Genomic DNA, 23,340 nt, shown 5'->3' on the forward strand with positions numbered 1-23,340 from the left:
ATTGACTCAGGAAAAAAACTTTTTTTTCCCATATACGAAATCTGAGAGTGAGTTTGGTGATGTCAGCACCATCACTTGTTGGTCCCTCGGGTGGAGACAGCTGGTGTTCAGCCAGTACCTGAACCCCATCCAGGGCTCTTCACCAGCCCCAACTGCTAGTGGAGGCAGCTGAGCACCCTGCACAGCCGCAGGCACAGCATCCAGAGCAGGCTGGGAGACCTCTGGCTACTGCTTCACCAGAGGTCTCCACCCCAACTGGTCCTGTTCCATTCCCAGCCAAAGGTCTGCGCGCTGCTACATATTTGCCTACAAATACATGAAGTTAGGTACACTACAATAATGGGTTAAAAAGTTAGATCAAGAAGGTAAGAAGTATAGTAACCAGTGCTACTTCTGTGGTAAATCCTAAAATCCTGACTGAAAATCTTTATACACACCATTCCTTTGCAAATGGTCACATAGATGATTTGCTCTTTCCAGAATGTTATATGAGTTGTTGAATGGTTAATATTTCTGAATACTGTTGAAATTGATCTTTCATTAAGAGGTAAACGTACTTGAAGCACTAAAGTACAAATATGTTTAGGTATTAAAGTCTGTGGTTACCAGGTTGCAGGTTACAAGCATGTGTGAATGTTTGCACTGTGCTTTTCTATCATTATTGAGGATTTAACTTGTCAAAACTGGCATTAAGCTTGTTTTTGTTCTAAAGAATTCATACAAAATATTTTTTTTCACAAACTTATTTTCAGTTTCATGATTATCTTATTGAATCTGTGTTTATCTTAAATGTAGATGTAGATATAAGGTATAAAAGATCGAGTTTCAAGCCAGAATCATGAATTTGTTTTTTTTTTTATGCTAAAAAAGTTCTCTTTTTTGTATATATCAGGAGGTATAATTACTGAATATTAACAGCACCTGTGCCAATGTGAATAACTGTGCTAATGATGAACATCCGCAGTAATAAAGGCAGTAGAAAGCACATATCAACAGGGAATGAGGTTTAATGGATTCAGAACTCCACTGAGGCTAATTTGAATGCATGAATCTCATTATAACAGCAGGAAATGGCTTTTGACAGGTTCTGTGTGACGTTTGGCTCTCTGCTCAACTGTCCACAGTCACTGGCCTGTCAACCTTGTCACTTCTTTTTTTGCCAAGGGAGCTATGGAGACTGAAATCCTTTTGACAGCTCTCTGTCCATTAAAAAGGTGACAATGAATTCCACTGAATATCTGCAGTATAGACTATAACAGTTCAGCTGTGAAGGAGCAGCAGAATACTTTGCCAAACAGAGGAGGAGACACAAAGCACACAGGAGACATTCAGATTTAACAAACATTACAACAGAAATAGAAAATGCAGCACTGATGTTTCGCCTGTGTGACACAACACTGGGACATAAACTCTGCGGCTGACTAACTATGTAATTGGGACAGGCGTGAATCCAGTATGAAAGCAGCTGTTTGCGTAAACAGGGCCATGTTTGTTTTCTTCTCACTGAACACAAATAAACTTATTTTAAAAATGTGTTTCGAGAATCATTTACATGCTCCAAAACAGGACAGACTAAAAGGAAAACTGTGGAATGAGATTGGGATACAGAACGAGTGACAAAGAAAGAGCCAAGAGCTTAACTTAAATGAGTAACTGAACATTTCAGTTCCTCAAAACCTAACCTAAATCTAACCTAAATCTAACCTAAATCGCAAGTCAGATGTGAGTAAAATCAATAACCAGGCACTGTATGGCGCTGATTAGAGGTAAGTAGGGTGGGAGAAAAGAAAAAGAGAGTGCAGTATGTCTCCATTAGTTGAATCTAGGGTGGATTTCAATGGACTAACAAAGAGCTAATGATAGGAGAGATTTTAAAATATTCAGGTAGCACTCATCTGCTGTGAAACTTTGAGACCTGTATTAACATACCCCCACTTTCTTTTTACGTTTCTGATGCCCTTAATCCAAGGTCTCCTCATAAAGACCTTCTTTGATTATTTCAGCGATTCTACCCAGGAGACTGAATCCTGTTTTAGACGCACACAACATCTTCATTACACACCGGATAGGAATGCAAAAAAGGTTGGAAAAGAAAAGCACGAGTAGGCCGAACAAACACATTCCCAAACACTCTGTCCTTTCAGTGAGGGTCAGTAGGCAGCGAGCTGGATGGAAAGAACTGGACTGACCTTTAAGGCTAGCGATGATACAGTCACATAAAAAAAAGAAAGGTAACACTGAATGAGCCCTTTGTCCTACGTTTTGTTACAATGATAAACTGCACATACAACCAGTTTCTGCTACAACTAGGGGAGAGTAAAATCTCAAAGGTGTCAGATGTCAGGCTGGCAGACACACACACACACACACACACACATTGCTAATGAAGCCTTTCCACCAACCTAAATATGAGACAAGATAAACATGTCATTAAGCTGCTTTTTTCACATGCTGATGGATGTTCGATCTCACTAATGGAGGAAATAGATTATATCTCAATCCTTTCTGTCCAATTAACACTAATTGGGTGGTTCGGTAAAAAAAAAATACCATCTTGCGTAAAACTTTACAATATGTGTAATTGTTTTTCATTTTTAAATGAGTTATGAAACATTTTATTTTATTTTTCTGTAATATGTTAGCACTCACGTCTCTCTTCTCAGCTCCTCCACATCCTGCCCTTGTGTGATTACTTGCTTCACCCTAATGTGTGCCACCTGGGTTTATTTGTTCTTCCTGAGAGTTTTTGGTCTGTCTTTCTCACTCGCTGTATCAAACCATCTCTGTACTCCCTGTTGTGCTGCAGCAGTCTGTTATACTATGAAATTCTTTCTGCTGGCTTCACAAGTAGGTTCATTCATTAAGACACTCCCACAGTATTGACAGAATAAGTACTCAGTACATTAGTATTATGTATTGTGCAAGAAATGACGATACATCAAGCGGTTACATTTTCATAGCTGCTTTGATAATTTGAGATGACAAAACCCACTGTAGTCAAATTATTAAACATTCATCCATCTTCTTCTGCTTATCCAGTTCAGAGATGCAGAGAGCTGAATCGAGGTACCTCCTAGACAGATCCCCAGTCTAACACAGGGCTAACAGAGAGAAAGACAACCATTTATTTCCACATTCACACCTACGGCCAGTTTAGGGATCATCACTAATCCCATGCAGACCGTGAGAGGAAGCTGGAGTAGCCATAGACACAACCCATGCAGGCACAAAGAGAACGTGGAAACTCAAATGAAAATCAACTGACATTTCATTTTGAAACTTTTTATTCAGTTATGAAAACATATGTTCTGTGTTTTGCTTTTTCTGTTTTTGTTATTTTAATGAATAACTGATTTTTTTATTAATTATTATGGGACGGATTAATCCCCTTGGTGGGGGTATGCATCTATCCAGCCCTCCGTCTCTTATTCACAGGGGGTTAATGCCCCGTCTCAGCTGTCATTGGGTGAGAGGAGGGGGAGAGGAGGGGGAGATGTTTCCAGTCTGTCACCTGGTTACGCATAGAGACAGGCAACCATTTACACTCACTTTCACACCTACAGTCAGTTTAAAATCGCCAATTAGTTTAGGGGCCAATTAATAACAGCTAATTAAAGCTGCTTTATCTGTTCATCTCTCACTTTGGAAATGCTTGTGGGTGGATTCTTCTACTATCTGATGCTACAGGTAATAATCTCTGGATTTTAAAAAAAATTGCAAATAGCTGGAAGTGAACTTTAATTTGGGATTTACCAGTTTTAGACATTATTGATAAGTCTTATTAATCGGACTTGTCACAGACTTTTCATCATTCAAATCATACAGTCGTGGTCATGGAAAGGCATATGACCTCTAAACAAACTACACAGAGCTTTTAACTTCATGACTAATGGATACTGCTGTCACATCGGTCATGAAATCCTAAAGAGAGTGTGACTGAAGATGCTGGTTTGAACATTAGTATCTGATTAATTTGTTTGTTTCTCACCTCTTTTCAAGACGGCACTTGGCCTCCATCCAATTGGGACACGGTTTTTGCCAAACTAGTCCTTTTTATGGTCAGGGTTGGGAAGAAGCCTATCCCAGCTACCATAGGGCGAGAGGCGGGGCACACCTTGTGCAGGTCACCAATCTATCACACTTCCCTAAATATAGCTAAGCTTATTTTCTCTGTGTTAACTTATTACCATTTTCTTTGAATAATAGACTGAGCTGTTGTTGTAATTGTTATGCCTTGGAGTGGGAAGAGTTAATGGCCATGTAGACAGTAAATGCAGCTCTTCTTGAACATCATTGTGTAAGGTCATGATGGTGAGCGGACTACAGCGACTGCACTGAAAGGGGCCCACTGAAATGAAGTTTATGCTTACATTCAGTAAGGAAGATAATCACACATCTTTCTGCTTCCTTGGTGTTTGGTGGTGAAAGTATGCTTTAGATCATTTTCCCACACTGTCGAGCTCATTGCTGACATCACAGGTCTAGTCCATTCATCTTTTTGCTTACGTTCTTCAGGCCAAACAGCCTCCACTTCACATTTTCTAAATCTCACTGTGCATCTGTCATTCTCCCTGGCGGATGCCTTTGTGCAACCCAACTCTTCGCCATCTCCGCCTCTCCCATGTTACTCAAGTTCCATCTATGGCTCCATCTTTATTTCCACCACCAGCATTGACTCTGGGGGGTCCTGCCCTAATTTTTTATCACTGACTGATTTCGTTCTGCCGCGATGTGCCATCGGAGTCTATTCGTCATGTAGCTTAACGGAATTCTCTATATCAATAAATCATGTGCACTTCCTTCCTGATCTCTCCTTATTGAAATGGAGTTTAGCCCAGTGTGCAATTGTTCCTTAAAAGTTGAGTTAGTTTTGGAGATACTTTTTTAACCCTAGAAAAAATATTTTCATAGTTTTTTGTTTTGTTTTGTTTGTTTGTTTTTGTTTGTTTTTTGTTTGTTTGTTTTTTTGCAGTTTGGCCAAACAATCTGCACTGTAAATGTGGTACAATAATCCACTGCTGTGAGGAAAAGGGAATAAAAAGAGACCGGGCTGGCGATCCTTTGAACAGCCTGTTATTTCTGACTGTATTGCTCAGCCACCCTCATAGTTGCATTTTGAAAGATTTTAAATCTTTAATGGATGTGTAAGAAAAGTGAATGAGGAAAGGAAATTTTTGAAGAGGTATGTGCATGTGCACCTTAATTGTTGACGGCATATATCAGTCCGCTCTAAAGTGGTGTACCTACTCTTACAGTCACCTGTAGAGCCATTCATCTTGCTTGGCTGATTCGTCAAATTTACTTTGCTCTTGTTTTGATCTGTGGAAATTTGCATTCAGCAAACTATATTAAAAATCTGACATCTGACTAGATGATGATTTTATATGAAAACGTTGTGATCAATCAGTGGGGCTGATAAATAGAAAGCCACTGCTGAATTTGCGGTATCCTGCCTGGATGACTGAAGCAGCACTGAGGTGCCAGCTTTCATCTATACCTCCCACCAGTCTATAGCACACATGGCACAGGGACACATTTGATCTACAGCCTGACACTGCAGATCCAATCACTTGTCAAAATGTCTGTATACATTTGCTGCTCTTCTCTGAGCAGCACACTTTGCTCTCTTAGTTTCAGCTCACCCTGAAATCAGAACACACAGAGAGCATTGGGGTTGACACTGACAAGATCTCATGAAATAATAATGGTCTGCTTCCAAGTGCAACCTGAACAAAAAACTCACATGGGACATGGCGTCCACTGAGGTAGCTTCTCTTTATCCACTCCAGCTTTTTATGCAATATATAACAGTGGCAACTGATTCCATTAGGAGAAACGCTCCACATATGAACATGCAGTTTCTGTTTGATTTTTGTATTCAAAACGCTCATTAAAGTTTCTTGTGTGACAGCTATTGGAGCAGATTAAGTGCTGCTGAGCTAGGAGAAATGACAGGTTGATGACTTTTCTGAGTTGCTCGAATAGTTTCAGCAGCACAGGTGCTGCCCTGTAAACATTTTTCAGCTTCAGTGTGCTTTTACCAGTTTCTCTGCCTGCAAGTCAACCTATAATCAATGAATAAATGTGCCAGGAATGTTATATTTGTAAAATCTGCATTTTCATATTCCTTCAGCCTAATTTGAGCCTTATAAATATTTGAAGTGCCACACATACTGCAGCCAGAGATGATGGAAGTAAGACTTAGAGCTCACTGTGCCTTTTTTTGTGCTCGAGTGAGGATTGAGCCCCAGTGGAAAGCAAGTCTTTCATCAAGTGTCTAACCAGACTCATAAACCATCCTGAAAGGCCTCCCTTAGGCACCTTGCTGGGTAAACAATACCATCACTCTGTCATGATCGTGAATTAAGATATTACCACACGCATGTAATTAACATTTGTATTCAGGCCCAGAACAATGTTTCATCTTGATTAAATAAATATTGAGCGACACCACCATGAGAAATGCTGTGTCATTTTCCCCCCCATTTTTCCCCCTGCAGAGAGTAGTAACTGGATTAAATTGAAGGGATTTTCAAAAGCAGAAAACAGGACATGGAAGGTATTTGTGGAGCACAAAAATAGCAAAACCCCATCAAAGCAAGTCCCCTCTCGGAAAAATCGCAGTAGTGGTCCTGCTTCAGACGTGAGCATTGTCCACTGCGCCATGTCAAGCTTTTATGGACCAAACATGGGTGAAATGGAAGTGAAGAGCGACTCGGCGTATAGACTGGCCTGAGGGAGACAGGTTTGAGCCATGAAGAAGTGAAAGAGATGTAGTGTGGCTATTGTACACTTTTATGAATCAACCTATGGATAAACCGTCCCCATCATGCCATTCACAGAAAATGGGTAAAAATTCTCTTTTGCTAATATAGTAATGACAGAAGTGGTTATTTAAGTGCAGGGGCAGGGGATATCGTTTGCAACAGAGTACAGCATATAGAATGAGTTTGTAGTCCTGAGATATACGAACAAAACTTTGATGCTGCAATAGCTTCATGCCTGCCCCCAGCCAGTGTATACCCTCTCTCAAGTGAGAAAACATGGTAGCAAGGGAGTGAGAAGAGACTGGGGGAGAAAAGCTTTGAAGATCACAGTGCTGCCATCAAGTCGGTGTTTGGTACCCCATCCGCACCCTAGAAAAAGACGCTCCCTTTTTCCAGTAATCTGTGCAACTTCCTTTTTCTTCTCCCTCGTTACCTCCTACTCTTTTACTCAATATCAGGAAAAAACTGGTGATGTTAGGAGGATGGCTGTGTTTTCTTGTCTCTCTCTTTTCCTTTTTATTCCCATTAGCCTGAAGTTGTCACAACTACCTGACACCTACACAACTGCTTGCTACCCAGAGAGGAAATATAAAGACGGAAAAGTGATAGGACAATGAGTGACAGGTGATGAGGTACATAGGGGAGTCGATGAGAAAGCAGGGAGGAAAACAACAAGAAAATAGTGGATTTGAGATGGGGATTTGAGCAGGGAAACAGTTTAGCAGTAATCAAGGAGGGCAAGCCCCAACGGAGGATGCACATTCTCTGAAGAAACAGATGAACGCTTCCAGGAAAACAGCTCAGTTAGATAAAGACTCTTTTAAAGACAATAGATAAAGGAGGAGAGTGAAAAGAAAACCAGGCAATGCAAGGCACTTCATATTCAACTAGCAAAATCTATGTTGCAACCTCAGTGCAACAGTTCTGAACCTCTCCTCAAACACTGTACTGGTGACAGCAAGAATAAAGGAAACTTCAAACCACACCTGAACCACACCTTCACCCCAGACACAACAACAGAGTGTTCTGGAGTCAATGCACTGGCTGTTTCCAGTCTCTTAATATTGTTTTTAGGGTCATTGTTCACATCAGTGAAGCATACCGCTTGACTGTGTGACTCACATTGCTCTCTATCTCCCTCTTGCTCTGACACAGACACTCGGTTTTGCTGTTATTGTCTGGGTGTTTCACAGAATTTATTACCACTACACCACACTATACCTTTGCAGCAGCACAGAGCGGCTCACTTGTAAGTTTTTCCCTTCTGTAGATAAGCAGCTACATACATACTTTGTAAGGGAGCAGTTGTGTATGTAAGTGATATTGTTATATTTGCCTTCAAGCAATTTAAAATTATAAATTATAAATTGCAGCTACGGTTGTGGAAACAAATTTGTATGCACTCATCATGGGTATGAATGTCATAGTAATTTTGCTTTTAATAATTTCTTTGAACTGTTCTTTTTCCAGGGTTGAATAAATGTACAGCATCTTTAATTACTTTAAAAAATAAGAATTGGGTGCACAAATTTTAATGTATTTTAATCCATATAGGGTCAACATTATACATATAGGCTGATATATATATATGCATACATCTCCACTAAAATTTAGTTAAATATCCTTTAGCAAGATGTGTTTGATAGTAAGCAACAAGCTTTTGGCTGGATATTTAACCACTCTTCTTAGCAGAATTGATAGAGTTCATTTAAATTGGCTTTTAAGCATTCGATTTCAATTTTTAAATTTGTATTTATTTAGCGTCAAAGCACAACAGCAGTCACCTCACGCAGCTTTATAATGTAAATCAGAAAATCAATCATAGGACTCCCGTGAGCAAGCACTTGGCAACAGTAGGAAGGAAAAACTCTCTTTCAACAGGAAGAAACCTCCATCAGAACCAGGATTGGGGTGGGCCGCCATCTGCTGCGGTGGTTGGGGGTGAAAGGAAGCAAAGAAAATGAAAAGTAAAATGAGACTTCGACAAAAGAAACACTGTGGAAGAGAGCCAGAGTTTATTAATAACTAACAATTATATGGAAAATGGTTTATAAACATAGAGAGTAAAAAGAGGTGAGTGAAAAAGAAATGCTTAGTACATCACAGGAAGTCCCCAGCAGTCTCTACAGCAACAAAACTAAGCAAAAAAAGTAGATCAGGTTTCTGTCTCCTGAACTAAACTCGTTTCCTTTTTATGTCTTTGCTGAAATATTTGGATTTTCCAATTGTTCTGAGTTGTGGTCCATAGAGCGAGTGCTGTCAAACAAATCGTTTTTATGCTGGGGAAGAAAAACTACCAGTTGTAGTCAATCATGATCAGCGAGAAGTTAATAGGCTAGTCATTAAAGATGTACAATCATTTTATTGTGGAAAAGGAACACTTCAAAGAAATCATTAAAAGCCCCAAATTATCATGACATTCATGCCCATGATGAGTGTAAGCAAACACAACTTTGAACATAAATTCGCTTTTTTTTAACCCTTTAAAAGCATATTTGATCGATAGAGTTTTTTAGACTGCTATATCATCAGTGTTCTCAAAACACAAACAAACAGTACATTTTTTAAAAATAAATTACAAAAAAAAGCCAGATATAGCAAATATGATACAAATTAAAACTAATAAATGAAAATTAAAATGTAATTTCATCAGAAGGTTCACAGTAATGGCTCTATTTTCAAAAGATTAGAATTTCCTGGCAATTATTTAATGGTTTAGACTTTATCTTCCTGTGAAAAGGATTTTTTTCTCTCGCTCTCTCAACTGTCACATAGTTGCCGCTCAAAAGGAATCGCTGAATTTCTCTCTACATAGTAAAGATTTTACCTTACACTATAAAGCGGCGTACAGCGAGTATTGTAGTGAATTAACAGAATAAAAATAGGATTCAATTGAACTTAACTTTAATTTAATTGCTGCAGCGAATGTTCAACATTGTCACACTGTCATGGACATTTGGGACAATGAGAGGCATCTTTTATAACATCTTTGCCTTAGTGACGAGCCAAAATGTCTGCTTTGTAAAAGGAGAAGACATAATACTAGAATAAAGGCTCATTTGTTTTAAAACACAACACTGTTCATTATGAAAGTTGGGGGGAAAAGTGAAGCGACATATGTCACTACTGTGTGTGTGTGAGAAGTTTTTGAAGAGGTGAAGTAACTGAAACACCATAAATGGCTTTAAGGACAGACTCTGATCCTTGTCTTCACTGTTTCTTGTCCCTACTGTGAGTGCAGGCTTATTACCTCCTGTGCAGCTGCACAGCTATAACCACGTTAGATGCCGTTAGACTTGTATGAAACCCCTTTCTTTTGAGAATACTGCACGAGGTACATAGCTCCCAAAAGATGCATTCACATGTGCTGAATGGCATTTGAGTAAAGCAAGCCTTTCCTAAATCTGCCATGTCCCAGGAGTCTGTTTTTGGGCTTCACTTCATTAAATGTAATAAGTGTGTAAGATCCAATTCACCTGAGCAATGTGGTTATGTTTCGAAACCTACATAAAAAATTAAAATTTTAAAGGAAAGCAAAACAGTTTCATTCTAAAAAAAAGCAGCACTCAGGAGACCCTCCAACAGCAGACTGTAAATTAAATACATCTCCCCCGTGGTAGGTAAGCGTGTGTATGTTGGCTGGCAGGCTGGTTAAGACATTGGCCATTACTGGGGTTTCTGGTCACGCCATTCTGCCTGCCATTAAACCATCACTCAGGCCAACTGCGTACATTATTCATGCCCCGGGAGGTTTGTCAGAGGCGGTGACTGCAGGTGCTGTGACAGAGCTCTCAATCACAGGCACCCACGCCGTCTGCTCACCTGACCCCACCATGACACAGCAACCCATGGTCCACCTCAGTTCAGCAGTGGAAGCAGGTCCACAGCTGGGAGTAGATGGAATCCACAGGGGCTCTAAGATACCCCCGACACCAACAACAGCCAACGCCACACATATCAGCTCATGCCTGTCAACTTCAGCACACTGCTGTATAAAAGATAGCCAGGGGAATTTTATTAACTTGTTTGTTCTATTTCACAGAGCCACATAACTCCTGCTGCCATCACACGCACCAACACAGAACTTCTTAAAATGGCGTGAGCCTGTGAGCCAGGATGCGTTTTTCCACTCTGCTGCTCAGATGCTTCCTGTCATCCTTCATGGGGACGAGTAAAAATTCTAGTGGCACATCTTTCCACTGGCAAAGTGAAAAGTGGCCTGCAAAGCTATTTACCTAATTTTACTGCATTTGATAGATACATGTGATCTTTCACTGCCGCCCCGGTGCCCCGCATCCACCGCTCAGTCAGACATTAGAGGGAGTCAAGCTGAGCCGTCATCCGCCAAATGTGGTGTTATTTATGACTCTGCCTTTTTGATAATGTGAGTAAGGTCTGCCACATCTGAGCCATTTGTCCACAGTGTGATGCCACTCAGATCCTTGACGCATTGCCTTACAGGGTGGCAAATCCAAGGCTGCTCAGTGAAGTCTGAAAAAAACAACAACTATACCTTCTGTAATTATTCTTTTATGGCATCTTTAAGTGCACTTTCAGTAAGATGGCATTAAGCTACCCTTATGCTTTGTAAGTAGATAATCTGGATAGGGACACTTCCTTTGGCTTGGTACTCTCAGCTGAATTTTAGAGCTACCTTGTGTGTGACTGTAGGCGAAATGCAGTGGATAAAATTTGTGTACAAGTGGAATTCAAATGTGGAGTTAATGAATGGTGAGAGTGCTGGAACCGAACGAGAGTAAAAATATTCTGTCAGTTTGAGGAGAAAATCTCATGCAAATTAATTAGTGATGAAACGTGTCTCTTTCTTCCACCTGATACTCAGCTTTAGCAGAAACTAGAGTCTTTCAGATTCCTGCAGGATATACACATACGTTCAGACATTGCTGATCATCTTTTCCCATTCTTGCCAGTCACTGTGTGGGAATTAGACAAGCACTTTAACATGTATATATATAATCAAATGAAGCCCTCAAATGATGTGAAAGCGCTATATTTATTTACTTATGAATATATTTAATTAAATATATTTTTAGTTGCATTTCATAACGCTCTTGCGAGAGATGAGATGTTTACTTTACAAACCAGATTAAGACTTTAACAACTGAAAACACAAAAAAAACACAAAAAAAACAGACAAAAATTTTTTACTACAGAATACAAAACTGTCTTTTTTATGTAGAAAATGCTCCTTTTCCACTGGTGAAAATTAAATAGAACTGGTGCTAATATAATTTTCAGACCCCTCATAAGCCTCAAAGGCTAACGTCTATTAAAAACTTTTAAAATATTACAATATTTCTGATATGATCAATATAGTTATTGTTATGTACTAAGGAAACTTGAGACACTAACTGCCAAGTTCGTTTGAACTTCTAAAGAGGAACAATAGGAAGGTTCATAGTTGAAAACATCAAACAAAGTTAAGGGAAGCATACCGCCCGAGATCAAAGGATCTGCTGTAGATTAATAAAACTGCCCTGAACATCATTGGCACCCATCTATTGAGCATTAGTGATACTGGTGAGAGGGCATTGTGTAGAGCCAAGAGGATGCTGAAAGATAATGCTAAAACCCTGCTCCAGCCTGGCAAGCAATACACAAGTATCTGCTGTGTACTGCCACACTTCAACGCTTTCCTCAGGCTGAGCTGAACTGAGACACTGAACTCATCATCCTCACTCCACTACAAATATTTTAACTGTATTTAATATCATGATGTCCTTAAAAGCCTTGAACGTATGCGCTAAAATCCTGTATATATGGTATGAAACTTGAATATGTGGAATATGATGATATAATAATGAATGGAACTTTGGTCCATCGTTGCCTCCTGTTCAACGAGGTGACAGCCTTATTCTCCTCAGCCTTTGGAGATGCTTCTTCATGTTCTGACACATGGTTGAACTGGAAAAGCTCTTATTAAGAGCTGGTCATATGCCGGACTATGTAATGGGTCACTCTGCAAAGTGTGAAAATGAGAGTGAAGTTATGAATTGCTACATTTCTTAATAGCATGCACTTCTATTCCTGGTGAGGTGGCGCGATGCCAGCATTACTATACAGGAATGAAAATGTATAGAAAATTAGACAGATGGCTTCATAACGATGTAAAGTGTAGCTACAGAAGCTTTTATGTGTTGTTTAACTGTAAACTGTAAACCAATCTAATGATATTAGGCATTTCAACCTATCCGTCGTCAGGCTGATGACGCTTAAAAAGCCAAAATTGTGATGTTTTTAATAGTAACAGTAACATATATTTTACAAATCATTTAAAAATAAACATGTTCTCTCTTTAATGGACACAGATATGCAATCCTGTGGTGATTTGTGTGACCTCTGTATGTCTGCTACACCTAAATCTTTAATGTTTTCTCAGGTTTATAGAATACCCACATGCATCCGATGATTGTGAATATCATGTTGAGGTTTCTTTAACCTGAGTGCATGTTGGACTCATTTATTAATATTTATTAGTAAATGAAAAGACAAAATACACATATATTCTATATGACTCTATATAGCAAAAATCATGGCGTCTTATAAATATGTCACTTCTCTATTACACTTTAGTTAAAAACAAATTATGTGTCCTCGTCGGCTCATACAAATGCCCTTCCACAGCAGAGGGGCTGTAAAGTAATGAATGTATCGACTTCTGCGGCGTGCTCTTAGTGTCCATCTCCACCACTATAAGCAGGGATTAACTTCCTCCTAATGAAGGGCAATTCAGTGCTGTATTAGGACCAATAGATGCCAACATGAAGACCTTACATCCCTCACCCTGACAATTACAGTGCTCCGGGATTAGCAGGAAAGTTGTGAATATGTCTGCAGAATCCTAAATGAAGGCTGTGCTGCACAGCACAGTTTGCACACAAACACGTGCAAGTATGAACCACCACCCGCAATCATATTACCTGACATCTACCAAAGTTGAAGCTACATTTTACAGGTGCACACAAGCAACAAATGCAGACACAAAAGATCAATGACTTGTTCCTCTGAGCTACCGTTTCGTAGCTCTGCTAATGGCTTATAACACATCAGAGTGACAGCATCACAAACACACAACACTCAGCTACTTCTCAGTTACCTCCACTCTGTCTCACACAGCTCACACAGTAATGGTCGTGCCTGTATGAAAGCCAAGATTCAATATGTGTTGCTTCCCCATCTGCTACATGGATAAATTATGGGATACCATAATTAATTCCTGTCAGTGTGACGACAGCATTGATAGGTCTTACAAAAGCAAATTTACCACATCGGCAAGCATTAAACTAAGCCAAGGATTCTGTCTGTTAAGTAAAAGGTTGTTTTAAATGCTTTATAGGATTGTCATGTTTAGCTCTGTAGTTCCCAGCTGAGGGCTAAGTCCATTCAAAAAGTCAAAAGAGAAACCTAAGGGGCTTGAGAAGATTAATGAGGTTCACTAGCGTCAACTAATGTTCCAAAGGATATATTAAAATATAGCATATCTGCACTCCAGAATAACACCGAGATTTTTTTAAAGTCAAATCAAATGATTTTTGTTATTTAAGATTAAATTATGCTTAAAACAATTTAAATGAATTTAAGAAAAACTAGAATATGTTAAGGGTACTTTGTCACAATGTCATAATGTCTTCAACAATGACCATATGAAATGGCCACAGCATCAGTTCAGAGTCAAGCACAGCCCCAGTTGCAATAAACTCATCCACATGTAGGGTACAGTAGTTAAGTTGCTTTAATGTAACTTGATTTAATGAGTGTCCCATCTGTTGTACTTGATGCCTGATCTGTTCTGTAGAGGATACTCAACCTCTCCATGTATCATCATATGTGTTCTACATTTTCCAATGGAGAATATAAATTTTAGCAAATAAAATAACTTCTTCTTTTTCATCTTCCTTTGACTGTGGTGCTAACTGAATTAAAGATTAGGCACCTAGAGTTTCTCTAAGCATTAAAAATTCCAACATTTAAACAGGGCAACAGGAAGCATCATAATCTATGTTTAAATCTGTTTTTCAATCTGAACCCTTCCTTGTTGTTTACATCACCTCACACCTTGTTTAATCACATCTTTATAACAGCTGCTAAAAGGCATCGCCAGTTGAAAGTGAATAAAACCATTTGATGACTTTATACAGAAAGCCTCTTTGATGCAACAGCTAATAACCACAGGCATGAAAAGGCCTTTGTGACAACGACAAGAAAATACAGCTTTTTTTCTGAAAGGGTTCGACTTAATTAATTATTTTTGTGTGTAAATGTAAATCTTAAAAAGTAACTACTATAATAAGAGCATTTAAATGCAGTGAACAAAAACTAGTTTTCCCCATATAATATAGTGGGGGAAAATGCTTAACTACAAGTGCATTAAATCTCTTCAGCCAGAACTTTATTTTCCAACACACTGTCTCTTTCTACTAAAGCTATACATTTAGCTCAAGACCACACAAACATGCTAGCCAACTAGTGAGGCAGTTTGCTTTAAAGCAGCCCTGGCAGAAGACGGATGAAACAGCTCTACCTGCTTCGGCTGCTTTAAGATACCGATGTTATTACTTTCTGCAGTGCACTGTTCCCACACAATAATGGTGCTTATGCATAAATGATAATCACATTTCCTCACTATAGCCCTCAGTGACATCCATGTGACAGCCTCTGCGCTTATGTATAAATGATGTTCACATCTATGTAGGTGTTACTCACTAACCCATAACACGGCCCCTCATTCCTCACTTTTATATAAATCCCTTTCTTCAACTATGTGCAGCATTACATGTATAATGCCTGCTCAAACTGACGTTAATTTAACACTTGTGTGCAATTCTTTACTCAAGGCTCAAGTCATAATATTGTAGTTTAAGAGTTAATTGACACAGCAGCCTGTGATTCTTAGAGAAATCCATCACACAGGAGGCAGATGAATTTTTAATTTCCTCTAGCATGATAGAATTTTTTTTTAAAAGAGGGGTCGTAAACATTGAACCTGGAATGGCAAACAAACGGCCTTTTCCTTTACACAATGTCCCTAGCAGCGAGCTAGTCTGCATTCATAAAATCAGCATTTACAGTCATCTGTCTGCTGAGGTGAAAGTGTACACTAATGCTAATTGGCTTCAATATGGCATAAAACAAGGCTTTTATCTAACTCATGCACTCCTAATCATGCTGCCCTGTAATAACAATATCAGAAATCAAATTAATAGTGAGAACAGGTCTTGCTGTGGGCAGACAGGGTAAGTGGGGAGAAATGTCCTCGAACTGAGATGAAATGCAATTTGGACTGAAGACGAAGGCAAGGGGAAATATTCTGAGGGAATTGGAGCAAGCATATGTCTCCAACGAAGAAAACGTCAGGTCCTGTTAATCTTATCTGAATGGCTGCCTGCTGACGTGGATTTAATTTTACACAAGTGCATGTCTGCTAGCTTGTGTGAGTGCACACCAGGCAGACTGTACACACACACACACACACTTTCAGATATAATTGCAGTTTAACTTAAAAGTGCTAAACTAAGCAATAAAAAAAGGGATAAGACAAAAATACGAGTAAAAGCACAACATTCAGAACATTCACTCACTGGCCATTTTATTAGGTACGGTGCTCATTAATCGAAATATTTAATTAGCAACTCATCTAACAGAAACCCAACATATGTAGACATGTAGACACAAAGGTCAAGATGACCTGCCCAATTTTAAACTGAGTATCAGAAAGGGGTAGAAAGGTGGCATGGTTGTTGATGCGACTGAGTTGAATTCTCTGTGTCACGATGTGGGATGGACTCAGGCGCAGACGAGGCAGCTAAAAGTTCCGTTTATTGCTATACAACACCAGCTGCGAATATATACAAGTGAGAGGGCAGGGGGAATCCAGGGCACAGGGGAATCCGGAAAAGGAGCTCTTCACACACGAGGGACTTCACAAAACACAGCACACCAGCAACCTTGCACACCCAGGGCTCCAAGGGAAATGGAGCCCACAATGAGCTCCGCCCCGGCAAGACACGGCAAGCGTGAGAGAGGTAGATGTAAACAAGAAACGTATGTAGCCAACCTGAGTCAGCCGGGCAGACACGGGGAACATGACACTGAGTTTTTCAGTCATCTGTCTGCAGTTTTTCCCCAAGAGGGTGACGGACCCCCTATTGATCCTCTATCTAATCAGGTGTGAAAACGGTTGTGGGTCACAATCAGCCAAGGTTTCGCATGAGCCCCTTGTGAAACCTAGCCCCACCCTATCATGTGATTGACTGAGGTCAAATGGCCCAGGATGCCCGGGACACCAACGACACCAACTGTCTGCCATCTTTAATCCAGTTTTGAGATCCCTTCCCAGATGCTTTAACGCCCACTCACATCCTGGGCCACACCTTGGCTCGTATGAGGTAGAGGATCAGTAGGGGGTCCATGACCCTCTTGGGGACACTCCCATAGGGCTTAAAATGTGGGATTCTCCACCAATTGCTCTTATAACTGAAAAAGCTTCTTGGATGAGAGGTGAAATGTCTTCAAGAAACCTAAAGAAGTCCAGACGCTTTTCTTTCCAAGCTCCTTAGACTACGATGACCTGGATGACTGAGAACCTTCACAGACAACGAAGGGTGTTCTAAATATTAAAGAGGCCCCAACCCAATAGTAGCAAGTTGTAGCTAACTGACTGGTGAGAGAATATTAACAAATTAGAATGTATGTTTGTATGGTAATCTGCTGACTTAGCCCCTTGTGGCAAAGGTCCATGTTTTAGGGGCTTTCAGTGTAGCCAGCAAATATCTGGATCAAGACTCCTTGTTCCAGCCACTGATTATTGTTTACTAATGCACAAAACAGCTAACAAGAAGATAAATCACTGACAGCTGACGATTTTGAGATTGTCAAATTTTTAAACCTACACTGTTTACCTCTACCCAACCAAAGCCTGCTCAAATATTAGTGGTCAATAGAACTTAGATTATAAGCAGAGTACAAACAGAAACCTGAAAGGTCTGGGTGCAGCTAATCTGGTCCCTTGTCTATAGATTTGGCATATTCATATGGTGCTATGTGTTTAATTTAATTAGTTTAATTAACAGTTTCCCTTTTAATTTTTTAAATGGTACATTTCTACTATTCTCTAAATGAAGTGGGTTATCTTTGTTGTACTTTCAGTTTTACTGTTTTGTTCTCTCTCTGTGTGATTTTTGCATTTTCAGTTTTTGCTGCGTGTTGATGTGTTTTGTTAAATGCATTTTCATTCTGATCATTTTTGCTGTGGTTTCTTACATCTTGTTATCCTGTTTTGTCAAACTTGTTGTGGTGTGCACTCTGGGCCACCATAAGGTGCGTGTGTGTAAAGCATCTTCTTCACAGACAATGACCCACACCTCACCACCCACCCACCCTTCCACCCAGTTTACACACAGCAATTCTTTGTTCCTGGAATGGGAATGCTGAGATGCAGTAAACATAAACAGCATACCCTTCCCTCCCACATATTCCCATACCAGCATTAAGATGAACAACCACCCATTTACCCATTTACAATTCAGTACAACTTACAAGCACATACACGCACCAGAAGAACAAGTAAAGACAATTCTGTCGGGAAGCTATATCTGTTTCTCCGCCACCCTCATACGCATCATTCTCAGAGGCGACAGGCAAAGAGAGTCAGGGACAGATAGTAGTGAAAATGGGAAATAAAGGAGTGAAGAGGAGGAGTGGGAGATGTGACAGCAAAAGGGAGACTAGTGAGAAGAGGGAGAGGATGATAGCGGAGTGCCACATTCACTCATCCTCAAACCTGATCCTCTGCTCAGGAGCCATGCCTCTGGAGGACACCACAGACGCCCAGCAGCCTCAGGCTCATCACAACATGCAGGACCTTAAGAAAGGGCTGAGAACAAGAAAATGAAAGAGGGCCGCAGAAGATTTGAATCAAAGTAAAGATAAGAAGATCAAACTGTGACAGGGGAGAAGAAGAGTGGAATTAAAGAGTGATGGAGAGTGGAAAGGTGGAAAAAAAGAAAAGGGAACGCGATGCTCCCAGAAGCCAGTGTGGTGGGTCTTTGAGACTGTGACACACTCTGGGACATTCATGGTGGCAAATAGGCTAAGCTGCCTTGAACATAGATTAGCAGGGAGCCACAGCAACAGTATGTGATGTTAACACTGAGCTCTGTAGTGCTGCTTCGGGTGCTTATCTGTGGTTACGCTGTTATTTTAAAACCCTTAAAGCACTAATGTGACCTCTTTAGCCCATTAAAGAGGAAGAATCCTATGCTTTTGGTTTATTATCTTGATATGAAAAAGAAAATTATACAACAATGGGTAATGTGGTAGTAGGTGGGAAAATATTGGAATTTCAGGTGTAAACCTCAGGAAAACATGTTGATGACTACTGTTCATGCTACTTTGTTGTTCATTAGCATCGGGATAGAGCAGTCTGGGTGCTCCCCCATTAGCTCATTTTTATGCACAATGTGACACAAGAGAGCAGAAACGTGGAGACAGGGTAATTTCAGCAGCTGACACGTTGGGACAGAAGCTTATATGTATAGCTGACATATTTTTATTTTACTTCTTTTTTTTAATCAAAGTAGCGGACCACACTTGCAGAATGCCAATCATGGACTCAGACTATAATGCAGCAGCCCGCAGATAAGAGAGGGGGGGAGAAAAAGCGAGCAAAATTTCCATCGCTGACAAAGTATAGCAGTAAACCCTTTCTCAAATGTCTTTTAGCAAGATAGCAGGCTGTAACTCTAAAACCACATCTCTTATGTGCAGCAGCCAAAGCAAGGCAATATTCCCTCATGGCACACCAGTTGGATGACTGAGTGAACTATTTCCCTGCCAAGGCAGGGCAGTGGGCTGGCGCTACATCCGCATAATCCTCATTGTGTATTTACAAACCACCTTCTGCCTTTTTTCTGTCTTTTATAACCTTGTCTAAGCTGGCCCCTGGTTCCCTGACGTCCTCCTGTGACTCTCTGATGTGACAACTGGGCTGAAACTCCGTAATTTGGAGTTAGAGATAAAGGCAGGGAAAGGATGTAACTCCTGGTTAGACAGTGATTGAACTGGCTCTGGAGGGTGACTGCACGGCAGAAACCTAAGACCCATTTATTTAAGTCTGGAACGATGGGCCTTCAATAACTGAGTGTAGGTGGACACGGTTATCAAATGCATATAGTAGAGCTTCGTGGAAAGCAAGAAGGAAAATAAAAGGATGCATAGATTACATGTTTCTAGTGTGAGTCCAATTTATGTGTAGTAAGTAGGCTAAACCTACAGGTACATAATTTCACTCAGGTAATTTAAAGGTTTTCTGGAGTTGAGGAGAAGGCAACAAAATTTTAAAAACTGTGATGAAAAAGGGGGAAATGGAAACAAAAAAGGAGATGAGAACAGATGCATTAAACTATTAACAAACTCCATGTCCATTCATCTTCTTTTTTTAACTACATTTAATTTGTGTATAATGGTTTAACGGCACCCACCTGGAGAATTAGCTCAGCCAGCTGTTCGTCTTGATGCACCCAACATTTGCATAACACCACACATTGGAAATGTGCATTCATTTGTCTTTTTTTTTTTCACTATTTACCTGAAGAATTCAGTAGAATATGTACAAATCTGAATTTAGAAAGTTAAAATAATGGGCAAAAATGGAAGTTTAGAGACGTATTATGCAGAACTAGTTCAACGTGTCAACTGAGACAGGGTAGCGAGGTCACCAGCAGACCTCAGAACTCAGTGGACACTAGCCGAAAATTACTAAAGTATAACTGTGACATAAATATGTATCCAAAGTTTTTTTTCTAACAGAGCAAGCTATAAACAGAGCACTAATATATTGTCCAAAGACAATGTGACGACTGTAGTAGTCTATGGCCACCACTGCATAATAAATGGCCTGCATTTGTATAGCGCTTTACTCAGTCCCTAAGGACCCCAAACACTACATTCAGTCATTCACCCACACACATTCACACACTGGTGATGGCAGCTACATGGTAGCCACAGCTGCCCTGGGGCACACTGACAGTTGTCCGACGAGGCTGCCTGACCACCACCAGTAGGCAAACACGGGGTTAGTATCTTGCCCAAGGATATTTGGCATGCAGCTAGGAGGCAGCCTGGGATCGAACCACCGACCTTCTGGTTAGTGGCTGACCTGCTCTGCCACCTGAGCTACAGCCACCCATATAATAACCTATAAAACATTCGTAAGTGTCAGTTTTCTATAATCACGGACAAATACTGCTGTCATCTATCAAATTAATGGTTGCACAATATGGAACTCCAAAGTGTTCAAAATTAAATAAATAAATAGGTCAAGATGAAATAAATAACTATGTGAATAAATAAGACACAGATATGTAATGTGAGAATGATATTGTGAAATAATGGAACACATTTTGAAAAAAATGCTCATTATTGTGAAATATATTGCATTCTGCTATATACATTTACTTATTATTGTGAAATATTATTTCATGGTCATTATTTTTCACAATAACAGAGATTATTCCTGAGGCATTTTATTTATTTCCAGCCGTTTTTAGTCCAAAATGACCTTTTTTCAAAGTCAGTCTTTATTTCAAAATCACGTTTTTCCCGATGGTCTATTTATTTCATAATGCGACTTTTCAGCAGAATGACTTTGTCTGTCAATCAATGTAAGTGGGCTGGACCTTTGCACCTATTGGCTTATCGTTTACCATCGACTAGTTTTCCTGGATACCGGCTCCGCGGACGGCTACTGCAGCTAGCAACAGCGTGCTAGGTCAAAAGTCACGGAGGATGGCGGACTGGTGTGAACTTCAGCCAGTTCTGCTCATTTAAGCAAATCAGATAGAGAGGGATCATTTACCTGTAGATACTGTTTTGAGTCGTTTAGATGTTTCTGAAATGCTTGGGATGATAATTGCTCTTCAAGATGTTCGCATCGATGACAGCATTGTCAAAGGTTTAAGATCAATTCAGCACCGTGTTCGTTTGGAATACGCCGAGGAAGAACAGTCTTCAAATGTTGGCCGTCCACGTCTAGAAATCCCGGTGCAGCACTCAGGACTTTAGTGCTGTCCGGGATAACCGTCGGGGTAATTGCCGATACATTTTCTGTGTCTCCGAGCACAATTAGGAGGAAAATGACGGAGGATGGTCTAAGGTAAGTTTATGCTGTAATTGAGCACCTGTGTGATTCTGTACACAGCATTGTTTAGGTGTTGACCTTAATTATGAGGTTTGACAATGAATTATTATCGCTTACTTTTTTTTGTTACTGTCTAAACTAAGTGGGGCAGCTACGGCTAAAGCTATCGGCGCCATCTCGGCGTTGAGACACGTTTAGCAGTGTTAGCTGTTAGTGTGTTAACTCGGAGACTGGGGTCAGTGGAGCCTGTAGGAACCTTTTACACAGAGAGTAGACCCACCAGCTTTCCACAGTCTACTTACTTATCACATCTTGTTAGACAACAGGGTCATTAGTGCTTTAAATAGTACATAGTTGAATGTTTCATTGCTGTTTGCAGTTGATTGTTCTCTGATAATGCATAACAAGGTTGATGTTAAATAGCGAGTTTATTGAAATGGTTTTGTCTATTTCAGCACCATTATAGATATACTTTCTCTGGTGTCTTCGGTAAAGCTAAAACAAGAATACATTTACATCCTTGGTTCTTTCAGCATTAATTGGAAAACTTTGAGATTTGCTGTGCGCCTCCCAAGCCATTCTCTTTTATCCCACCTGTCAGGTATAGATGGCAATACTTTAAACAAAGTTAAATTTGTTATACCTGAAGAGAACCAATCCTGACCTAGAATGGGTGAATGAATAATTAGTTGGTAGCCAATGCCTAAGCAACTCACATAGGCCCTGGCAGACTCAATAAGTCCATCTAGGAACAGCTGCAGGAAACACCTCTTCAGTTTAGATTTAAAACATGTGCATGCTCTTTCAGGTTGATGAGGATTATGGTGTGGACTGGACAGGACAACATAATCGCTGCCCATCAAATGAGATCACCATTCCTGAGATTCAGCTCCCAGATGCACTGAATGAACAAGACCCTGCTGTGCTACCAATACTTCAAAATCACTTGTAGAAAGACATTATTACATTTAATCAGTTTCTATGTCAGGAGGATTTTTTTTTTTTTAAATTTCTACAGCTTTGTAGCTAATACTGACTCAAAACAGCATAACCAATTTCATTTTCAACAAAACAGTGAGTGGCTATAAAACAGGATTTGTTTTATACAGCTGTCACTTTAATGATATTCATTTCTTGGTTGGATATACAGTACATGTCAACTCTGAGCAGATTTAATACAATGAACACAGTAGAGTAGTGTAACATAATTCAAATAATTTTTTCTAGAAATTTTTTTGTATCAGTAGCGAGTATAAACAAAACATATTGTGTAATTTATAATGTACAGTGAACAACTGATTTTGATATCTGAACTCTTCATCAGTTTATATTAAAAAAGCCATAAATGCACACCTGTACTCTGTATTTTTCACTGTCAAGTGTATTAAAAAGAACTAGAACTCACTAGATTGTCCG

The 23,340-nt window shown here is 39.9% G+C and overlaps 1 protein-coding gene and 1 long non-coding RNA gene across 2 annotated transcripts in view; one reads left to right on the forward strand and one right to left on the reverse strand.

Moving 5' to 3' along the window:
• The window catches only part of drp2 (dystrophin related protein 2), a 129,477-nt gene that overhangs the window by 103,090 nt on the left and 3,047 nt on the right, over positions 1-23,340 (reverse strand). The gene's annotated exons all lie outside the window — the stretch shown is intronic.
• Positions 21,403-23,328, forward strand: LOC308409084. Its single transcript, XR_013973936.1, has 2 exons — positions 21,403-21,939; positions 22,733-23,328. It is a non-coding gene; the product is annotated as an uncharacterized lncRNA (long non-coding RNA).

Source organism: Rhamphochromis sp. 'chilingali', assembly GCF_963969265.1.
Source record: "Rhamphochromis sp. 'chilingali' genome assembly, chromosome: 13".
Taxonomy (NCBI): Eukaryota; Metazoa; Chordata; class Actinopteri; order Cichliformes; family Cichlidae; genus Rhamphochromis; species Rhamphochromis sp. 'chilingali'.